The following is a 23,727-nucleotide window of genomic DNA, read 5'->3' as shown; positions in this document are numbered from 1 at the left end:
TGCGTTTGCCTTCTTCTCCACTGACTCAAGTCAAGTTTACCTTCAGGCTATCCTACATGAAAACTCTCAGGTCCCTTGACCTGGCAATTTTCAAATTTCGGCAGGGGACCTACACAATCTACAATAACCCTAGTGAAAGGTTCCTCAACAACAGGAATAGGTTGTAATGGAGCCACTGGAGGACCCTGGTCAGGTTTCCCCACAACCTGACAAACATGACATGTCCGGCACCAATTTACAACATCCTTTCTCAAACCAGGCCAGAAAAATTGTTTCAAAATCTTATTCATGGTTTTCTTTACACCAAGATGACCACCAAAAGGTGTAATGTGGGCTGGATCTAATATTTCCTTCCAGTAATTTCTAGGAACAACCACCTGATGAATCACTCCCCACTATTCATTAGCAGGAATATCAAGAGGTCTCCATTTTCTCATCAACACTTCACCTTTTAAGTAATATCCACAAGCCATTTCTTTAATCTCCTGTTCAGTTACTGCTTTCTCCCTTAAACTAACAAGATCTGCATCTATTTTCTGGGCTGAATTAACTCTTTCCTTGACCAAGAGAAATCCTTACTCTCACAATGACCCTGCTCTTTCACAAGTATTGGGCAAATCTCTATCAATTGGACTTTTTTCAGTCACAGACTTAGTTACCGCATATGCAGGATATATCTCACCATCTTCTCTAATCACATCCTTACTAGGCCGATTTGTCAATCTTAAAACTGACCCAAATTTATCCGTTGCCAAATCATTCCCCAATAAAAATGAGACACCCTGCATGCGTAACTTTGGAATTACTCATACTACAACAGGTCCTTTGACTAATTCTGAATTCAGCACGATCTTTTGAAGCAATATTGACTCTACCTCACCTCCAACACCTTTAATCAAAGTTGTCTCCCCTGTGTCAGTCCTTTGATCCACAGTTAAAACACTTCCCAACAACAATCACTGAGCAGCCCCAGTATCTCTAAGAATTTTAATTGTAACTTGTGGTTGTCCCTCCTTTATTGAGACTAAGCCCTCTGACACAAAAGGCTTGAAAACTTCCATGACCTCCTTACCAGGTTTGGCACCTTTGCTCTCCTTAAATTCCACTGTTTGAATTAATGCTTCTGGTAAAACCTGTTTTTCTCTTTTATTTTTTTAAGACTAGACAATTTGCAATCACATGACCAGGTTTCTTTCAAAAATGAAATACAAATGCAGGAGTTCTGTTCTTTCCTACCTTTCATTCATCTTTTCTTTTAACATTTTATTCAGACTTTATTCCAGGCTTACGATACTGCTCCATACTAAACTTATGAACAGGTTTATTAATCTGTTCCACATTAGCTCTCTGAAAATGTCTATTATTCTGGAATGTACTTTTGTGAATCAGAGCAAATTGGTCTGCTCATCTAGCCACCTGTTGCCATGTCCCCACATCTCTCTCATCCAGGTATAATTTAATCTCCTTTGGGACACACCTTTTAATTTCCTCTATTAATATTAATTCTCTCAATCTGTCAAAATCATTGTTTATTCCTTTTGAGGTGCACCAATGGTCAAAACACTCAGATTTCTTCAGAACAAAATCCATGTAAGATTGATTCCATGTTTTCTCCAAACTCCTAAATTTTTGCCTATATGTGTCTGGAACCAACTCATAAGCTTGCAATACTGCTTGCTTAACAGTATCATAATTTGCCACCTGCTGTGTAGTCAAGCTAGAGGATGCAATTTGTGCTTTTCCCCTCAATACACTTTGAAGCATAAGAGGCCATTTCTCTCTTGGCCATCTTGAACTCTCAGAAACTTTTTCAAAAAGCTGAAAATATCTATGTATATCTCCCTCATCAAAAGGAGGCACTAGATTTACCTCTCTACTAGCCAAAAACCTCTCCCCAGGAGTTACAGTCTCAGCTCTCTTAACTTTCTCTATCTCCATTCTAAACTTCTCTATTGAAACTGTCTGTCCTTTTCCTCATATTTCCTCTTTCTCTCTCAGCTTCTGCTCTTTGCTTTTCAGCCTCTGCTCTTTGCTTTTCAGCTTCATATTGTTGTCTCTGAAACTCCAAATTATGTTTCTCCCTTTCTTCTTCCACCCTCAATTTCTCCAATTCCAATTGCAATTCAAAAGATCTATTCTCTGGAAAATTTTCTAAGTCTTCCTCAACAAGTTTTCCTTCACTTATATAATATTTCACTATAATCCTCTGTATTGGTACTTTTCTCATCATCCAATATTTAACTTCAGAAATTTTCAATGCCTTAGAAATAACCATCAGTTCCTCTTTTCTCATGCTCTACTGCTCTGCAGGTGATGGTTGTAACAAAAATGTATCCACATCCATAGCTGCTGTTTTTTTTAGGCACCAGCTTTAAGTTAGCTTGCAAAAGTTCCAGACACAATAGATTGCAAAATAAATGCAATCAACTAATAAATATCAAAATGCAATGTTCAAATCCTAAACAACGAGCCCCGATAAAATATTACAGAGTCCTGAGGACCCCTAACACCAGCAGCAATAGATATGAACCACATCTCACGGATACTTAAACAAAAGTTGTTTTTAATTATATTTGAACAAGAAAACAGAATTAAACTTTAACTTATTATTTAACCTACCTAACTACTTAATCCCCCCTCTAATACTAAGCGCAGGTGTGTATAATGTATATTTAAAATTAGAAAAGTTCTTTGATCACAGTCCAATCTCACTGGTTGCAGGCAATTCTTGCACAGAAGTTAGCATTAATAAAGTTCACCAGTCTTTGGTGCTTAACACACAAGTGGGTACCACTCTGGAGGGTTCTTGCTGGTTTTTAGAGAGATATTGCTTTTCCAGGACATCCGCAACTGATTCCTTCTCAATCAATCTTGCTGACGAAACTTGCCCCCTTCAGGGTTCTCCAGATGATCATCTTTCTTTCAGGTCACCTTTCACACTGCCAGTCTTCTCCTTTGACCAAGCAGCCTTCCAAAGTTTGCCAGCTTGGCCCTCTGGAATGGATTTCTGTCACTCTCCTCTCTGTTTCACACACTACCTCCCTGAGATCAAAACTCTTTTCCTCTGCCTGCAAAGATCACATGCTTTTGATACTTTGTTGCCTCCTGCAAAAAGCATTCTGCAAAATTCCTGCAAATATACTGTGTTTTACAATGTGTGTGTGCAAGCTGCTCTAATAATTCCTCCCGAACCATCTCTAGATAACTTTCACAGGTGACCCCCATGGTTAGGGTTATGGTGGATCTCCAATGGATTTCCACAGAGAGGGATTTGGAGGCTAGTGCTACCTTGCACTCTTTGGAGACATGGTTAGGGAATAACATGCTTCCCATGTCGAACAGGTGGCCAGTGGTGTGACTGTCTACCTCAATATCCATCATCGATTGTACCAGCTGGTTTGGTCTACTCTGGTCCAGCACAATGGAAGCCAACGCCAGCTCACTGTGGAATCGTTGCTGTTATGTCAGTGGGTTGGCTGCTGCCAAGATGTCCACCAGGGAGATGGTGAAGATAGCTGCCCCCATGGATCGCACATGGTAGAGTCCGGAAGTGAAGACCAGTGTGATGTCCTTCTGTATCGTCACGCCCTTGGCCCAGAAGTTCTGTTCTCAACAGGAAATTACAATGGAAGTGGGTCAGCCCAAGCTAGTGATGCAGATCACGCTCCACACGTGGCACTGGTAGAGAGGGGCTTAGAACAACATACCCTGGCATAGTGTCCTTTCCTCTGGCAGTTTGAGCAGCTCGTGCTATGGGCCAGATAGTACTTTGGCAGGTGTTTGCTTTGGCCACATTTGTTACACCTCATGTGTTCGACAGTGACAGCGGCAGTCAGGGGCCCCAAGTTCCAAGATGACTTGGCCCATTCACCTAACCTGGTGGTTGCGTGGCTCACTGAGTAGGCCTTCATGTTCTTTTGAGCAGTCTCCATCGCTCGGGCCATCTGCACTACTTCCTGTAGGGTCTGATCGCCTTTCTCCAGGAGTTGCTCCTGTATTTCATGGGAGCTGTATCCAGTGATTAGCCCGTCGTGGATGAGCTCCTCCTGGTCGGTCACTGCAGTCATGTCCCAGCACCTGCAGCCTCGTCCCAGCTACCGTATGGCCCTCACAAAATGATCGATCGACTCACCCATACTCTAGCGTTAGGAACCAAGGTGGAAGTGTGCGTAATCATGTTCCTCAGGGCTCTGTACCGCTGTTGGAGTAGGACCATTGCCTCTTCGCATTCAGTGCAGTCACAAATGAATTGGTACGCTTGATGGCCAACAACTGCAAAGACCACATCGTACCGATCACCATCAGCTGTGGTTTCGTGGCACTTCAGGTAGGCCTTCAAACAGTGTAGCCACATATCAAAATTTATGGAGGCCTCTGGTTTCTTTGGATCGATCTACAGCTTCTCCAGTTGAAGAGCCTTGACCATGGCACTTTAAAATTCTGATCAATAAATTGTGGTGCAATCAATGACCACTCGCAGATGTGAAGCAAGAAGTCCAAAGCTTTATTGATCAGAAGACCCAGACATGCCTCTACATGCTGCTGGCTCAAATCCAAGCCAGGTATGAGAACAGAGACTAGGAGTTTGGGCCTTTATTAGGGGATCTTATGGGGAGGGGCTACAGGTACAGAAGGCAGACCAGCCTGCCCAGCCCAGTGAGGACATGCTCAGACATGCTGGCAGTACTGTGCTCAACTACTGGGGTATAAATTGATGTGGAGAGGCTTTTTTCCTGTAAGAAAGGGGGAGATACAATAAGAGGATGAGTTGAGAGTTAGGGGGGCAAAAGTTTAGAGGAAACAAGTGGGGGGACTTCTTAATTCAGAGAGTGATGAGTGTGTGGAATGAGCTTCCAGACTACGTGGCAGAGGCAGGATCGATATTAGCATTTAAGGAGGAGTTAGATATGTATATTGACAGGAAAGGAATGGAAGGTTACAGGTTGAATGTAGGTCAGTGGGGTTAGGTGGGAGAGAGTGTTCAGCGTGGATTAGAAGGGTTAAGTTGGCCTGTATCTGTGCTGTAATTGTTATATGGTTATCTTTCTTTGGCTTGGCTTCGCGGACAAAGATTTATGGAGGGGTATGTCCACGTCTGCTGCAGGCTCGTTTGTGGCTGACAAGTCCGATGCGGGACAGGCAGATACGGTTGCTGCGGTTGCAGGGGAAAATTGGTTGGTTGGGGGTTGGGTGTTGGGTTTTTCCTCCTTTGTCTTTTGTCAATGAGGTGGGCTCTGCGGTCTTCTTCAAAGGAGGTTGCTGCCCGCCGAACTGTGAGGCGCCAAGACACACAGTTGGAGGCAATATCAGCCCACTGGCGGTGGTCAATGTGGCAGGCTCCAAGAGATTTCTTTAAGCAGTCCTTGTACCTCTTCTTTGGTGCACATCTGTCTCGGTGGCCAGTGGAGAGCTCGCCATATAACACGATCTTCAGAAGGCGATGGTCCTCCATTCCGGAGATGTGACCCACCCAGCGCAGTTGGGTCTTCAGTAGTGTGGATTCGATGCTTGCGGACTCTGCCAACTCAAGTACTTCGATGTTGGTGATGAAGTCACTCCAATGAATGTTGAGAATGGAGCGGAGACACCGCTGATGGAAGCGTTCAGGAAGCCGTAGGTGATGCCGGTAGAGGACCCATGATTCGGAGCTGAATAGGAGCGTGGGTATGACAATGGATCTGTACACGCTGATCTTTGTGTGTTTCTTCAGGTGGTTGTTTTTCCAGACTCTTTTGTGTAGTCTTCCAAAGGCGTTATTTGCCTTGGTGAGTCTGTTGTCTATCTCGTTGCATCAGATGAAATGGTGCAGCCGAGGTAGGTAAACTGGTTGACCGTTTTGAGTTCTGTGTGTCCGATGGAGATGTGGGGGGGCTGGTAGTCATGGTGGGGAGCTGGCTGATGGAGGACCTCAGTGTTCTTCAGGCTGAATTCCAGGCGAAACATTTTGGCAGTTTCCGCAAAACAGGACGTCATGCGCTGGAGAGCTGGCTCTCAATTGGCAACTAAAGCAGCATCGTCTGCAAAGAGTAGTTCATGGACAAGTTGCTCCTGTGTCTTGGCGTGAACTTGCAGGCACCTCAGATTGAAGAGACTGCCATCCGTGCGGTACCGGATGTAACACCGTCTTCATTGTTGAGGTCTTTCATGGCTTGTTTCAGCATCATGCTGAAGAAGATTGAAAAGAGGGTTGGTGCGAGAACGCAGCCTTGCTTCACGCCATTGTTAATGGAGAAGGGTTCAAAGAGCTCATTGCTGTATCTGACCCAACCTTGTTGGTTTTTGTGCAGTTGGATAACCATGTTGAGGAACTTTGGGGGGCATCCGAGGCGCTCTATTATTTGCCAAAGCCCTTTCCTGCTCACGGTGTCGAAGGCTTTGGTGAGGTCAACAAAGGTGATGCAGAGTCCTTTGTCTTGTTCTCTGCACTTTTCTTGGAGCTGACTGAGGGCAAAGACCATGTCAGTAGTCCTTTGTTTGCACAAAAGCCAGACTGTGATTCTGGGAGGATATTTTCGGCGACACTAGGTATTAGTCACTTAAGGAGAATCCTAGCGAAGATTTTGCCTGCAATGGAGAGCAGCGTGATTCCCCTGTAGTTTGAGCAGTCTGATTTCTCGCCTTTGTTTTTGTACAGGGTGATGATGATGGCATCACGAAGGTCCTGAAGCAGCTTTCCTTGGTCCCAGCAGAGCATGAAAAACTCGTGCAGTTTGGTATGCAGAGTTTTGCCGCCAGCCTTCCAAACCTCTTGGGGGGGGAGGGGATTCCATCCTTACCTGCTGCTTTGCCACTTTTCAGTTGTTCAATTGCCTTATATGTCTCTTCCCGGGTAAGGACCTCATCCAGCTCTAGAGTCAAGGGCTGTTGAGGGAGCTGGAGCAGGGCGGATTCTTGGACTGAGCGGTTGGCACTGAAAAGAGATTGGAAGTGTTCTGACCATCGATTGAGGATAGAGATCTTGTCGCTGAGGAGGACTTCACCGTCTGAGCTGCACAGAGGGCTTTGGACTTGGGGTGAGGGGCCGTACACAGCCTTTAGTGTCTAATAAAAACCCCTGAAGTTGCCAATGTTGTCGCTAAGCTGGGTTCGTTTGGCGAGGCTAGTCCGCCACTCATTTTGGATCTCCCGGAGTTTGCGCTGAAGATGGCTGGATGTGAAACGGAAGGCTCGTTTTTTTCTCTGGCCAGGAAGGCTTTGCAAGGTGAGCCTGGTGGGCAGATCGCTTCTTTGCCAGCAGCTCCTGGATTTCCTGGTTGTTTTCGTCAAACCAATATATGGTTATATTGTTCAATTAATTACAAACCCTGGCCAACTACTTATATATATTGTTATTTTTTTAAACTTGAATTCGAGTTTCTGTAGAAAAATTTCCACGTGATAACAGTTATCCAACTGCAAAATTATTTAACTGCCTACAAAGACATCAAAGGTGTCATAAACTAAAAGTTTTCTTTTTATGAATTAATGAATCATTCATTATTTTATATTTTGGTGGAATTGCCTGGATATGTTGAAAACAAAAATTGTCAATGGAATTCCATTTTGAGGCAAGATGCTCTTTGTAATTACTTGGTGATAAGGTGATATACTTCTCTCGACTTATTATATTCCTTTGTATTCAAAGGAAGAATGAATTCAAAACTCTCGGGATAATTCCAGAAAATAAGCAATTTAAACTTGGTTTGACATTTGTTAATGCGAACATTGACTTTGCCTCATGGGATTACTGAGATAAAGTTTCATCTCGATGGGTCACTTTTAATCTTGTCAAGAGATAAGACTGTAATTGATTTTAATATTTCAAATTGTGTTGACAAATGAAATGGATGGAAATCATCATTGAAAAAAACATCTTAAATCAAATACATTATAATTAATAGTTTCAGAGGTAGATATTAATATCATGGATTTCAATCTGATTGATCATTGTGAATTAAAAAGTAGGTTATTTAATAATCTAATACAATATACTTCATGTGACAAGATTATAACTTTATAATATGAAACATGAGAATTAAACATTAAGGTATTTATCTGAAACTCGGTACTATTTTATTTGGGTAATGCCATGGCAGTCACTCTGCAATCTCCCAAAAGTTATGGCTGGTGCAGTGCATTCTTTCCAGAAGCAGCGATCCAATAGCAAAATTAATCTCAAAATCTTGTTACTTCTCTGGTCTCTGCTTATTATTGCCCTGGCTTTTTTTATTTTCCACTATTAGACTCTCTCTTTGAATGTTTCTAATTCATTTCCACACATTCCTATCATCTGTTCCAACTCTTTTTTTTGTAGCAAATATTATTTCATTCCTTTCACACATTTTCTATTTGTTTTACTAGTGTATAGAACCATAGAACCATACAACCAAAGAACGCTACAGCACAGAAAACAGGAAATTCGGTCCTTCTCGTCTGTGCCATTCCATAACCATCCAGACCTTTCCCATCCATCCATCCTATTCACAATCCCACCACACTCTGAGAGAAGAACTTCCCCTATTGTTCCCCCAAAACCTTTCCCCTTTCAGCTTAAAAATATGACCTCTCCTATTTATATTCCCCAATCTGACTGGAAAAATCCTGACTCCCATCCACTCCATCAATACCTTGCTTAATCTTGTAAACCTCTATCAAATCTCCCCTCATTCTTCTTCACTCCAAGAAATAAAGTCCTAACCTGTTTAATTTTTCTCTGTAACTCAATTCCTAAAGATACAGCAGCATCCTAATAAATCTTCTCTGCACTCTTCCAATCTTATTGACATCCTTCCTGTAGTTAAGTGACCAGAACTGCACACAGAATTCCAAATTTGACCTAACCAATGTCTTAAACATCTTTAACATTACATCCCAACTCCTATACTCAATACTTGATTTATAAAGGCTAAAATGCCAAAAGCTTTCTTTACAACCCTGTCCACCTCCGATGCCACCTTCTGTATTCCCAGATCTCTCTGCTCCACTAAATTTTTCAGTTTCCTTCTATTTACAGTATATGTCTTACCTTGGTTTGCTCTTCCAGAATGCCTCATCTCACACTTGTCTGCATTAAACTGTGGTGGTCGAGGCCAGAGGTGGGTGGATGTCTCCGGCATGCACCAGGTCCCGGACAGAGACTGTGACCTCATAGCCATTAGGGTACTGTACTTAAACGTAATGTGGGTTAGCATGCAGGAGTGGTATCTCTTCCACCAATGGGTCAGTCTTATGGCCCTCACATGTTTCCTCAGCAGGCTGGGTCTCGGAGATGAGAGCCAGGGTGGCAGAGTGTTTCCGGTCGTCGACTTCCTGGGGAAGGAACACGTGTATTCATGTGGGGAATATTTGTAAGATTGCATAGGAGAGATCGGATGGCATGGACTTAAGGACCAGGAGGATCACCTTCCAAGCAGTGATGCATCCTTGCTCCACTTGTCCATTTCCCCTGGGGTTATAGCTTGTGATCCTACTAGTGGTTATTGCCACAGCTTGTTGCTCATGAATGAGGAACCCCGATCACTATGGCTATAATTCAGGTACCCTAACAGGGTGAACTCACTGCCAAATTCCCTGACAACCATAGCAGAGGTCATGTTGGGACAGGGGATAGCAAATGCGAATCTGGACAACTCGTCTATGACATTAAGGAAATAGACATTCCTATTGATTGAGGGGAGGGGTCACTTGAAATCGATGCTCAGCCATTTGAAGGGGCGCATGGCCTTGATGAGGTGTGCCTTGTCAGGCCTGAAGAACTGTGATTTACGTTCTATGCAGACCCAAGAGTGTCTGTTTAGGGACCTGATGTTCTTGATGGAGTACGGGAGATTCTGGGCTTTTATGAAGTGGAACAACCTCGTAACCCCAGGGTGGCAGAGGTCATCGTGGAGTGACTGTAGGTAGTTGAGATGTGCACTGGTGCACGTCCCCCAGTATAGGGCATCAGGGGGAGGGGGGGGGTCATTGAGTTTGCCCGTCCGTAACAGGATATTGTAGTTATAGAAGGAGAGCTTGATTCTCCATCTCAGAATTTTATTGTTCTTTATTTTACCCAGCAGTTTTGTGTTGAACATGAAAGCAATAGCTCTTTGGTCCTTCAGCAGGGTAAACCTTTTCCTGGCCATGTACTGTAGCCAATGGTGCACGGCCTCAAAGATCACCTGTGCCTCCCTCTCAACTGAGGAGTGCTGTGTTTCGGGGCCGTGGAGGGTGCAGAAAAAAATGCTACTGGCCTGGCTGCCTGGTTGAGAGTGGCAGCCAGCGTGAAGTCGGAGGTATGGTTCTCCACCTGAAATGGGATACATTCGTCCATGGCATACATCATGGCTTTAGCGATTTCTCCTTTGATTTGGATAAATGCCACCTGGGCTTCTGCCATTCAGGGGAAGCTTGTGGACCTTACTAAAGGTCCTTAACAGCTTATTTAGGAACCTATTGGACATAGTAAGAAAAGAACCCCAGGCACCGTTTCAGCGCCTTAATATTGTGTGGTATAGGGAGTTCCATAAGGGGACACATACGGTTGGGGTTGGGGGCAATGACACCATGTGGTACTAAACACACACTTCTCCTTGTTATGTCAAATTAAGGGATTTGGCTGTGCAGAGAAATTTCTCCAGGTTTACAATGTGGTCCTGTTAGTCATGGCCGCAGATAGTGACATTGTCAAGGTAGGGGAACGTCGTTGTCAGTTTATGCCTGTCTACCATCCGATCACTCTCCCTTTGGAAAACCGAGACCCCGTTGGTGACTCCAAAGGGGATTCTTGGGAAGTGATAAAGTCTGCTATCTGCATCGAAGGCAGTGTACTTGTGGTCCCCAGGGCGAAGGGGAAGTTGGTAGTATGCTGACTTCAGGTCAATTGTGGAATACACTTTGTACAGGGCTATTTTATTAACTATATTGGCTATCCAGGGAGGGGTAAGCATCTAGCTGGGTGAAGCGGTTGACCGACTGGCTGTATTTGATCACCATACAGGGGTTGCTCCCACCCCTGACCACCACAACTTGGGCTCTCTACAGGTTTAAACTGAGAGCTATGACCCCCCTCTCTGCCAGGAGTCATTGCACTTCTGACTTTATAAATGCCCTGTCCTCGGTGCTATAGCGCCTGCTTTTTATCAAGATGGGCCTGCAGTCCAGGGTCAAGTTCTCAAATAATGATGGAGGGAATTTGTGGAGGGTGGAGTGGCCGCAGGCAAGGGCTGGCTGCCGAGGAGAGGGGGCTGTGAGTCGGGGATTGTGTACTGTTATGGGTGGTTGTGGTACTCTGAACACCATTATCACGCTCCTAAACTGGCTCTGGAATTCAGCCCAGGAGAATCAGCGCACAGAGCTGTGGCATTACAAGCAAATGCAAGTTATCATAACATTCACCCCCCCCCCCCCCCTCCCACCATTAACAACACTACACAGTACCTCTAGATCTCAGCAGATTGGTCCTCTGTGGCCATTGAGATGGCACCGCTCGTGGGTCTGATAGAGAGAGAGTTTCTGGGTGAATAAAGCTCTCTGTGCTCTCACTGTCAAACAAGCAGTTTGTTCTTTTTCTGTTTACCTTCACCTCCATCATCGAGTGGGCAATTGGATGAGGGCTGCCCTGGTTCAGAGACACGAAGGCTAAGATCGGGTTGTCAGTGTCTCTGTCAAAGGGGAGACCCAACCGGTAAGATGGTCACTTCTACGTTGACCACACTGTCGCCTCGGTGGAAGAAGAAGGAAGTGAAATCATCCAGGCAGTGGAAGATGGAGATGACATCATCCACGAGGGCAGAGAAGAAGCTAGGTAAGATGTCGAGTCCCGCGTTGCGCACGCAGTCAAGCTGTTCAGGGCTGGACATGATGTCAGCACTGCACTACTTGTTCAGGAGGGTTTGGACCTACATGCTGGTAATGTCCCTTCTTCCTGCATCCTGAACAGATTGCCTCCTTAGCTGGACAGAGTAATCGGGGATGTTTCTGTTGGCCGCAGAAGTGGCATCTCAGGTGTCCAATCATGACGGTGTCAGCAGTGGAGTCATGGTTTGCTGTTGCGGAGGCCATCTGTGATGCTGGGTCCCAACATGGTGGCGTCCACGGTCTGCACGTGGAGATTCCTTTCTTACTGACAATCTCTTCGATGTTTCGTTGGGCCGAGACAAGGGTCCTGGCAAGCTGGAAAGCTCTCTTCAGGGGAAGCTTGTCCTTCTCGAATACTCACTGATGAATGTAGTCAGACCTCACTCCAGCCACGCAGGCATCTTGAACCAGCTCCTCCACACATTGGGCTATGGGCACGGGGGCTGTAGTAGTGTCCAAGCAGTCTCTCCCCAGGTCATACAGTGCTCAGAGAAAGTCATCCATGGACTCACTGGATTGCTGTCTCCTCGAGGCCAGCGGTACTGTAAGTAAACTTTGTTTACCTGGGGTCAGTAGAGATTGTGGAGTTCAGCCATGGCCTCTGGGTAGGTTGTGCAGTTCCAGATCACCAGGTATGCTCAGTGACCCACTCTAGTTTGCAGGACCTTGAGTTTCTTCTCGTCAGAGTCTACCAGGCCCACTGCGACTTTGAGGAAGTTTGTGAATCAGGCGATCCACTGCTCATACCATTCAGCAGCTCCGGACGTCTGTGGATCGATTTCAAGTCTGTCGGGACTCAGCAGCTTGTCCTTCCCATGTGGAAAATTAATGTGTATTAAGTTGATACACTCTATCAATGACTCTAAAGATTGAGTGAGGAACAATATGCTTTAATATATATTAGATTTCAGCTGGCTCAACTCCATGTGCTAGAATGAATGGAAGGGGGTAGCAAGGTTGACCTTTAGGGCCAGTTGACAGGGGGAGGGGCTACAAGGGATCAAGACATAATTGGGCAGGCCAGTCCACAGAACAGCACAGAACATATCACCACAGTGTCATCAGCAAACTTGTTAATCCAATTTACCACATGATCATCAAAATCATTGATATATACAACAAACAATCATGGTCCCAACACAGATCCATGAGACACACCACTAGTCCCAGGCCTGCAGTCTGAGAAGCAACCATCCTCCACTCTGTTTTTTTCCCACACAGCCAATTACAAATCCTTTGCCTTCTTTGTTTGATCCTTTGCTATCTGTCTTATATTTTTATATATATTTAACAGTGGTAAGCATCACCTACGGCTCCTAGAACGCTTCCACCAGCGTTGTCTCCGCTCCATCCTCAACATTCATTGGAGCGACTTCATCCCTAACATCGAAGTACTCGAGATGGCAGAAGCCGACAGCATCGAATCCACGCTGCTGAAGGTCCAACTGCGCTGGGTAGGTCACGTCTCCAGAATGGAGGACCATCGCCTTCCCAAGATCGTGTTATATGGCGAGCTCTCCACTGGCCATCGTGTCAGAGATGCACCAAAGAAGAGGTACAAGGACTGCCTAAAGAAATCTCTTGGTGCCTGCCACATTGACCACCGCTAGTGGGCTGATATCGCCTCAAACCGTGCATCTTGGCACCTCACAGTTCGGCGGGCAGCAACCTCCTTTGAAGAAGACCGCAGAGCCCACCTCACTGACAAAAGACAAAGGAGGAAAAACCCAACACCCAACCCCAACCAACCAATTTTCCCCTGCAACCGCAGCAACCGTATCTGCCTGTCCCGCATCGGACTTGTCAGCCACAAACGAGCCTGCAGCTGAAGTGGACATTTACCCCTCCATAAATCTTCGTCCGCGAAGCCAAGCCAAAGAAGAAGCATAAGCAACTTTAGTTACAGATAATAGTAGAAAGGAATGAGCAGAAAAGTGAAATGGCATATGTAAAGGTTAAAACTTTATGTTTTTTTTTAAACTCTTAGTTAATTTTGTGCCTATCTCTTTAAGAGACTATTGTTTGTAGTGTTACTATAGTGACCACGATGTAATATGTCATTATATCAATGCAGAGTAGCAGCTTGTTCATTATTCTTCAGGATGTAGAGAAGGTGAGAGCATAATTTTTTTTGAATTGTGTTTCTCTTTAAATTTTTTTATCTATATTATGAATCCCTTTAAAATTTGAGCTTCTTTATATACATTTTATATCTCTATATTTATAAGTAAATGCCTTGTTATTCATCATTATGAAAGTCTTCATGCAAAGCTGTACAAAATGTTTATCTTTTCAAACAATGAATTAAAACTACATAAAGTAACAGCCACAGAGTTTAATTTATTGGATTAAAGAAATCAAAATTTGGAATATCATTGCTCATGCTTTTGGAAGACGATACTTTGAAATTAGGATATATTCGATTGAGGAAAGTGTCATCTCTGGCATAGACTATAAAGAGCAAAATAATGTGAGGGTGGGGGGGGGGTTCAGGTCAGAAAAAAAAAAACATTTGGGATGAGTTGCTGGAGGAAATAATGAAGTGGGATTAATTTGTGGGAGAAACCAAGTTCAGAAAGAGGGGAGAAGTTTTCCAAGTGATTTGGGGATTGAGAACTGTCAATAATACAAGAAAATTGAGTGTGAATGAGTTACAACAGCTGTACATATAATAATGCAGACTGGGCTGGTGTTTGAAATAAGATTTGAGTCCTGCAGTTCTGGAATATGTGTTTGCAATTAGTGTTGATGGAAGTAATCAAAGCAGCTTTCAAGGCTTTTTCTAGAGACTGAGGGAGGTTTGAGAGGATTGGAGTCTGTATAATTATCGATGCCCTTGAGGCTGGTTACACTATATGGGGAAGAGCTATGGCAGTGCTAAGGGTGATACAAGACCTACAAGGTTGATCAGTACAGTCCAGTACTGACAACTATCCAATATGTAATTTAAAGCAGAACAATCTGTGTTGTACACTGTTGTTCCCCAAATTTGCCAACCATCATATTCAGGATGGAAGTACACTGATTTCTCCTTGTGGCAGACTCTGATTCACACCTTCTCATTTATTGTAATCCTATTTTATTTCCTGTCTGTATACAACCTAAAGAGACATTTCTGAGTTTTGTAGAAAGGTTGCACCAATCAGTTTATCATCATTTAGTGTTGGTTTTAAGTAGAATCCCTTATGAGTTCCTGTTCATGTTATTCTCCAGAATTGCCTTCAGCTTACTTCACGCATGAAGCTGAAGCTACATAAGGAGCTAATTATAATAATAATTTTGAGCTTATCTTTCAACATTCAACAAGACCAGTTCATTACTCTGCCAGCACACTTTACATCTTGTTATAGCTTTTTAGTTGCATGCTGTTTCAATATCTTGACATAAATTTGCAGCTTTAACTGATGGTCCAGGTACAATCTCATGAGTAATTGCAACCTCCATCTAACTTCCCATGGGAGGATAAAAGTGGAAACAAATCTCATTTACCCAGCCTATCAGTTAAGGAAAAAAAGTAGGAAATCATGTTTTCCACTGTATAATACACATACACTTGACTGTTTTCTTCGTGATCAATTAGTATTGCATCCCTTATAGTTATTAATGATATGTAGAAGCAAGACAAAATTAATATACAGCAACCCATAGGTTATGTGTCAATTTTCTTGATATCCACTCATGGTTGACATAATTTTATGCATGTTTAAAATTAATTGCATAAAGTATTTGACCATTAGAAATGACAGGCTTGAAAACTCTTTTCCCTTGAGGTTTCATTAGTCTTCACCTGAAGTCATGGTAAATGTCCAAAATGTCAAAACTGGTGGAAAATAGAGCTGATACATGCTGCATTTAATGTACAAATTTTATTTTATCGATTTTGATGGCAACTACTGTCAATCAATCCAAGGACATTTATGTTATATTTTAATGCAATAATTTGGCACATGTAAATTATCAGCTACATGTAAAACAATAAAGCAAATTGATTACAAAGAGAGTGAAGTTTCTTGAAAAATTGTCCACCAAAATAAAACAAAAATCCCATCAATGGTCTCAGATAGGGTTCAAGCACATCACCCACCTCCTCCCACTAACAGCCCATGGGTTTGTCATAGATGGGCCATGATAAAAAGAAATACTACAGGAAGATGGTCTGTGGATGGAAAAGTATTGAGAATCATGGATTCACGGGATTATGTTGAAATAGACAGCAAAACTGATCAAGTTGCATAATACATCTATTACACAATACCCAATTCAGAAGATTAATTGGTAGAGTTATTGAGAAAGACAAAATATTATGGTGTACATAATTAAATGTCTGATTCATTGTGAAGCTCACCAAAACGGTTGTTTATTTTCATTGAGAGTTTATTTTACATTTAGTTTAATCATTTGTTGAGGTATTTTCTCTCTCACTCTCTCCACTTTTTCCAGTCTCTTTCTCTCTCACTCTTTCACCAAATGCAGAAAATTGGGTTGAACGGAAAAATACATCAGCTGATCCAAATGGGGAGCAGACTTGATGAGCCAAATGACCTTATTCTGCTCTTCCATCTTATGGTCATATGGCTCTCCTCCCGCCACCCTTCTTTTGTCTCATCAGATCCTCCCCCCATTACTGATTCTTTATTCTTGGCATAGCCCCCTTTCCCCTCCCCTACTCTGTTGCTTTCCATCTTCCCACAGACTCTCTACTTTATACTTATCTCCCTCTCTACTCACACTAACCCACATCCAGTCCATGCTCTTGGTCATGGTGGCTGGCCTTGTACACTTACTGAACTCAGACTCCCAGTTATAAATTGTTCCCATTCCAGATGGTATCCATTGACAAGCCAGACTCTATGTTGCACCTGATGCCAGACACATGTCTGGGTCAGATCCAGGCCACAGACTTGTCCATATTCCCTACCCTGATCCCATATGCATACCTGGATCCATTAAAGCAGTGAATATCATCAATGGAAAATTTGCATTCTTTGCTATCTTATAGCACACACTCTCTGCTCGTTTTGGTGAGAAATAACAGAATGAACTCAGCCTTCTCAAAATAAAAAAAGACCCAACAACCTCTTTTATCTCATGCTGTTAAACTGTAATGTTGCAAATGCCTCAGAACCAACCCAGAGGAGACAGTAAAACAAAGCCATTGTTACTCATAGTTCCTGACTAGATAGTTCTCCTTGCAATGCCAATGCTGATTGCTCAGGACCTGAGAGAAAACCAGGCAATTACAAGAATAACTTGAAAACTTGACAGGTCACTTGTCTGAGTGCTACTGGTACCGTGTAATCCAGTCAACAACTAAACTGGCACCCCTACCAGGCTTGACACCCTACTGGATGAAAGACAAGACCTGTCAAAGACTGGACAAATCCTCTCATCGTGTCAATGGCCATCTAGTAAACATGTGCCAAGAAGCAGGGAAAGGGCATCTCTTGCATCAAAGTTTGGTCTGGCCATTCACTGCAACAGAAATTCCCCCATCTTGAACCTCACCATGCCACTGGATCCGGGAAGAGGTGTCAAAAGGGTGGGTCTGGATTCTGTGCAACCCCCTACTCATCTAAAATCCATTCACACACATGCTTTCTGAGAAGTGGGGTATACTCACAGTGTCTGTACAGGATGCACGATCAAACCCCATAAACTGACTGAAGAGAACCGTTATCATTCTATGGGATGGATAGCCATAAATCCTGCAAACCCCACACCAGAGGTCAGGATTCAGCTCAGGAGTTGGAGCTGTGAGGCAGCAGTTCTACCAGCTGTGCCACTGTGCTACAGTGAGGAGAACTGCAGTGACTGCACAAATCTTTCAGCATCAGTCTACCGATCATAAACCTGACTAAGGTCATGGCCTGTCATATTTTAATTAAATATTGTGTCTGAGTGGCAAAGCTAACCTTCAAAAGCATCAAAGAATTCTTCGCAGAAGCTCTGTCAGCTCTTTTAAGATGGAAAAAGAAAATCTGGTAAAAAAGAGTGAGAGAAAGAAACAAAAATCTATCAGAGCAAGCATTTAATCAATAAATCAAAAAAGAGGGAAATAGCAGACATGACAGCAAATCTGAATCATTTTAAATGGTCAATAAATGTTCACGACAATTATGTGACACAGTGTGAAATATCCCATTGGATGAATTTGAAATAGTTACATCATGTTGTACAAAATACATTTTTGTGGAGATTTTCATTTCCTCTTGATTGGCATACACTAGAAATTACCATTTAATATTTAATATAAATGGACTAACATCTCAGTTACACTATCACACATGTGAATGTCACTTGAATTTCATAATCATTCTTCCATTCCATAATTATCGTCCACTCCAAACTAACATACTTTTATTTTTCCTGTTGCATTTTATAGCTCGATATTGTACACTTTATTTTTTTCTTGTCATCGCTGCTTTATGCCCATTAAAATTAATTGTATCCATAAAACAAATCCCAGTTTCACTTCATTGGACAGAAAAAGGAGGACAGCTGATACAATCCTTCAGATTTAGGTTTTCAGGAGATTTGCCTTTATCCAGCTGTTATGAACTATGGAGTGGTCTTTTTGACTGTGGACTGTCAATGGTACATAGAAATAAATAAATGTATTCCATTGGAAAAAATAACATATAATTTAAAAAATAAAGTCACATTATTTGAACAAATTTGGGAACCGTACATGGAACACAACAGAAAGGGCCTCCACCCCCTAAAATGATAGAATGAGTAGAAAATGAAATGAACCAACCCAGTGTGTAAAAGTAGATGACACAATTTTCTTGTTTATTTTCATTGAATAGGTCAGGTGATTATGTGTGTGATAGTACAGATCTATCACCAATGTCCGGATCATTCCGGACTGGTCGGCCATTGTTTAATGGGTTTAATGTATCGTATATGTTGAACGTTAGGTGGGTGGGGAGGGGCGTGGGAAGGAGGGAGGGAAGGGAGGGGGGAAAAGGGGAGAAAATTACACTGTGTATATTCAAAAGGGAATTGTTTCTGTGTATTTTCGTTAATATGGTTCATAGTGTGAAAAATAAAAAAAAAAAAAGAAAGGAATTCTGCTGGGAACACTGTGCAACTTGTGGTGCAGCTGGGTTGAGCTGCGCAGTCAGAGAGAGTTGAGAGCTGCAGTTGGAGTAGCAGAACTGCAGCTGTTAGAGTGGAGGAGACCAACCAGGAGAGCTGTGTTAAAGGCACATGCCTCATATGATCTTCTTTAACTTGGCTTCACGGACGAAGATAATGAAGGGTTAAAAAACACAATTTAAGAACTGAGGGAAGTCATCTAAGGAGGCCTTGAAAAAAGATGCATAAGCTTTTGGCAACTTAACATCATCTTTTTGAATAATGGGCACAGACTGGGTTATTTTTTACATGCACACTGTCTTTAAAGATATGATATCTCTATATTTGCAATAGTTACTTATAGTGGGGATAATTGGCTTAAGGTGTTATATTGTTACAAGTCATTAATAAATGTAAAATTAAAATTTAACCCTTTTGAATTGCATCTTTTGTTGTTGGTTTGAGGTGTAACACCAGCTAAGACTGTGATATGAAATTGAATAGGTCAGGTGATTATGTGTGTGATAGTACAGATCTATCACCAATGTCCGGATCATTCCGGACTGGTCGGCCACCTGTGAAGAGCTCCTGTCTTTTGCTAATAAAATTGTAGAGGTCGTCGAAAGAATCAAAGACTTGTTGATCCAAACCAAGGCTTTTATTAGCAAAAGACAGGAGCTCTTCACAGGTGGCCGACCAGTCCGGAATGATCCGACCTGGCTAGTGTAAGGTAAAACATCATGAGATGGGAATGTGTAGGGAGTTACCCTGTACAGGGCAGTAACAAGAAGGGGAGGTGTCCTTGTACTCCTGTTAGGTAAAACATCATGAGATGGGAATGTACAGGGCTGTAACAAGATGTGAATGCATCCTTGTACTTACAAGATAAGAGAGACATTGATAGATTGAGAGGCAGGAAGCTAGCAGGGAAAGGATAGCAACAGTTTTAGTCATTGGACAAGTAATGATATGATGATGTTCTAAGCATGTATCCAAGGGTATAAAAAATCACCATTTTGCTGATAACGGCAGAATGCATTCTCCGACTAACATGTTTAGTCGCAAGTGTTACAATCCGGTAATAAAGAACAAAGAACCCTGATTTCGACTCAGCCTGGTGTTTGTCTCACTCATTCATGAACAAAGCAGACCTAACACTAGGGACACAACCCTTTAAGGCCCAGACAATAGGCGTGGCTTAGCTCTCAGCCAATCGCTGTAAGCACAGTCTAGATACAGTAACTATATACACTATGTACATTGGTGATAGATCTGTACTATCACAATGTGTCCATCCCTTGTTAACAGATGAAGTAACAATTGTAAATCAGCAGTTCATCGCTTTGTCTGATACAACTTGGGAGTTGTGAGTTTGACATGTAAAATAAGGTGTCAGAGTTATCAATATCAAGCAGTACCCTCTTTTTCCCATTACTTATAGCAGGCAGCTTGTATGCATGATTGATGGATCCTGCTGACCTATGGTTACTGAAACTAGCTAGCTAACACACTCATTTCTGGAAAAAACACATTCAGGGGAGAATGATTGCCCCTGCAATCAGTGAAGACATCCAAAAAGACAGAGTCTGAACAGCAGTGGTCCATTTATTGTTTTTCCTTCAGTATTTCTCAGAGAATGAGAGCAGAGTTATTAGAAGAGTTTATAGTTGACAGTTCAATAGTTAAAGTATTTTACCTGATAAGAGGAAACAGAGATTCCTTGTTCATGATGAAACAATTGTGAAAAATGGAGCAAGTAACTACAATTTTAATAGTTCTGATCAGAGCACCATGTTAACCCTGCTTGTGTCCAGTTTTTTTTTCCCCAGGAGATTTCATCTCAGACTCTAGACCATTTTTCTTATCTTCAGACTTCCCCACTTGACTTTTGACACTCTCGATGTCTATTTACCAATAGCTAGCAGAGTGACCTGGTTGATTTAAACTTTTCACTTGTCCTGACTTTAACTTGCACCCTTTGAACTTGCTGCACTCTGCTGCTTCAAATCAAGACCAATGCTGTTGTCATATGGTAATCATCACTCTATCTTGTAAAGACTGAATTCAGCCCTCTGACACCATCTTGCACCTCCACTTTGGACCATGGGTTCATCACTGAATATCAGACCATTATCTCCCAGTCAGACATTGATCTAATTTCCACTGGGAAACTTTCCCTCACCACTTTGTGCCTCATAGTTACTCGATTCTTATACCGAGGGCACAGTAAGTGTAGTGGTTAGTGCAATGCTATTAAAGCGCTGTTACCGACCCAGCTTCAAATGCGGTGCTGTCTGCATAGAGTTTTTTTTTTCATTCTCCTTGTATCCCTGTGGATTTCCTCTGGGCAGTTTGATTTCCTCCCCGCATCAAAAAAGTTGTATGGGGGTTTGTAGGATAATTGGTGTATATGGGTGGCATGAGCTCGTGGGGCCTGAAGGGCCTGTTACTTTGCTGTAATTATATAAAAAAAAAGAATAAAATACCCATCAAATTCTTTTATCCTGGAAGCTCCTTGCTTCAAGAAGTGAATCACCAAAATTTGTAGATACTGTGGTTGAAGTAAAAAACAAAAAATGCTGGAGAATCTCAGCCGATCAAACAGTGTCCTTCATTTTCATATTCAAGATGAAAATACATAACCAATATTTCAGGCTTGAGCCCTTCATCAAGGTATGAGAGAATTTTGGCAGGCAAACAAAAATGTAGGGGTGGGGAGAGTGCCAAAGGCAGGAGAGGATAAGTGGATGAGAGGAGGAGGGGACAACAGCAATGAGGGGGAGGAGGGATGGCTGGGTGGGTAAGGGGGAAGGGAGGGGAGAAATAGAAAGTCAGAAAAGGTGGAGGGGGAAAGAAAGGGTGTGCAAGTTTAGCAAAAAGCAGAGAAATCAATGATAATGATGTCACTAGATCTTCTGCAGTTCGCATACAGTCCCAACTGCTCTATTGAGCCCTCACCCTCCTGGAAAATAAGGACTCATTGGTTCAAATGCTGTTTGTTGACTTCAATTTGGCATTCAACACAATCATACCACAGTATCTGATAAGGAAGGTATGCCTGCTGGGTCTAAACACCTCCCTCTGCAATCGGTTTCTCGATTTTCTTTCAGGGCAGTCAAACAGTCTGGATCGGTAACAGCACCTCTAAGACCATCACACTGAACACAGGAGCCCCCTTAGGGCTGCGTGCTTAGTTCACTCTGCTAAATCGCATCTACACAGTCAAACACAGCTTGAACTATATCATCAAGTTTGCTGACAACACAACCATGATGGGCCTGATCAGTATGAATGACAAGGCAGCATACCGAGATGAAGTGCAGTCACTAACAAAATGGTGTACAGCCATCAACCTGTATCTGAATGTTAAAAAAGAACAAAAGAGATGGTTATCAACTTCAGGAGGGCCAGAGGGATCATAGTCCACCATTGAGGTCATCAAGAGTATCAAGTTCCTTGGAGTGCCCTTGGCAGAAAATCTCACCTGGTCCCTTAACACCAGGTCCAAAGCCAAGAAAGCCCAGCAATGTCTTTACCTCCTGCGAAGACTGAGGAAAGTTAAACTCCCACCCTCCATCCTCACTACATTCTACAGAGGATGTACTGAGAGCATCCTGTACAACTGCATCACTGCCTAGTTTGGAAGCTGTACCACCTCAGACTGCAAGACCCTACAAAGGATAGTGAAGTCAGCAGAAAAGATCATTGGGGGCTCTCTTCCTACCATGAAGAACATCTACAACACTTGATGCAGGTGAAAGGCAATGAGCATTGTGAAGGACTCAACACACTCTTCATGTAAACTGTTCTCCCTTCTGCCATCTGGTAGGAGATACTACAACACTTGATGCCTTATGTCCAGTTTGGGCAACAGTTCCCCCCCCGCACCCTCCCACCAAGCCATCAGATTCCTGAAATCCCAGGACATTTGTGGATAGGACACCATGGACTGTTAATGTATATGTCTTAATATTTTAATGTGTTTAACGTCTATTCTAATTTATATTTACGCAAATAAGCTCTGTGGTCCTGGAGAAACGCTATTTCGTCTTTACTGTGTGAGCATGGTATGAACGATAAATAAAGGTGACGACTTGATTTTGCTGGAGGGTGCCCAGACAGAAGATAAGGTGTCTATCCTCCAATCTGCAGGTGGTTAGGCTGGGATAGTGCAAAAGGCCATGGATAGACACATGACTCAGAATTGAAATGGTTGACTACTAGGAGGTCTCTGTGGTTGCAGATGGAGAGGAGGTGCTTAGCGAAATGACTTCCCAATCTGCGACCGGTGTCTTCAATGTGGAAAACACCACAAAGGGAGCACCAGATACAGTAAATAAGTCCTATGGATATACAAGTGAAGTGTTGCTTCACTGAAAAGACTGAGGCCCCAGTTGGTGGTGAGGGAGGAAGTGTGGGTACAAAGGTTGCACTTCCTGCAGCTACAGGGGAAGGCACTGGGTTAAAGTGATTCTATTGTCTCTGTTACTTCATTGCATGAAACAACTTTTGTCTTACAAAAAAGTTAGATTCATTAAAGTGTGTTCTGACAAAATTATGTTCAAGAAATGACAATGCTACCCTTTATTTTTTTCTTGTACTCATTGGACCTTGTTGTTGGGGAAAGAATAGTGCAGATTATAACTAGTAAAGAAGGATGTGGATGGCACTAATTTAGTTACAGGGAACAAAGACAGGCTCATGTAGAACCATGGAATACAGCAGTAACGACGCCCAAGTTTCACAAACACAATTAATTATGTTATAACATGCACCCTTTGCTGCAATGGGAAATTGAATTTATTATTAAGTAAATGTCAATCATAACAT

Source organism: Narcine bancroftii, chromosome 7 (genome assembly GCF_036971445.1).
Source record: "Narcine bancroftii isolate sNarBan1 chromosome 7, sNarBan1.hap1, whole genome shotgun sequence".
NCBI classification, from domain to species: Eukaryota; Metazoa; Chordata; class Chondrichthyes; order Torpediniformes; family Narcinidae; genus Narcine; species Narcine bancroftii.
The sequence above is the reverse complement of the archived record's forward strand: the minus strand, read 5'-3'. Positions refer to the sequence as shown.